The sequence below is a fragment of the Lupinus angustifolius genome, unplaced genomic scaffold (assembly GCF_001865875.1).
Source record: "Lupinus angustifolius cultivar Tanjil unplaced genomic scaffold, LupAngTanjil_v1.0 Scaffold_442, whole genome shotgun sequence".
NCBI lineage: Eukaryota > Viridiplantae > Streptophyta > Magnoliopsida > Fabales > Fabaceae > Lupinus > Lupinus angustifolius.
The window spans coordinates 125738-126397 of record NW_017727839.1 but is presented as its reverse complement, the minus strand read 5'-3'; positions in this window follow the sequence as shown (position 1 = coordinate 126397).

Below are 660 nucleotides of genomic sequence, written 5' to 3'. Positions count from 1 at the left end.
TGGGCATCGCCCTAAGTCATACATCCTTCTCGGAATACTTTCTTTAAAATTAATTACCGAGTTTGACTTCTTCATTCCAACACCTTGAATACTTTACCTTTTAATTTAATTAAGGTGTTATACCAAAGTAGTTTATATCACATACCCATACTAGGGTTATTACATACTCAACCAATCAATCCAAATAGTCAAACACAATTACTGTCTCTCGCCCAAGCGACAATTCATCTTTAAATATCAAATAAACTGAAGTCTTCTTCGCCCGAGCGAAGGTACTATCGCCCAAGCGAGGCCTCTCCTCGCTCAAGCGAGACATCTCTCGCCCAAGCAAGAGAGTTCCATGGGCTCATTAAATCCTGGGCGTTCTCGCCCAAGCGAGGCCCTTACACGCCTACGCGAGGCTTGCTCGCCCAAGCGAGATTCTATGGCCCAGGCGAGGGAATCCCATAACCAAAACTTCCCCTCGCCCAGTCCCTCGCCCAGTCCTCGCCTAAGCGAGACTGTACCCACCCAAGTGACAGGTACTTGGACATAATTCCAATTTTGCCCTTTTCGGCTAATCAAACGTATTTTCACATGGTTTTTCAAACACCTACACACAGAAAAGTTCCCAACAATATTCATATACAATATTCAACACATTTCATCGACAATCATATA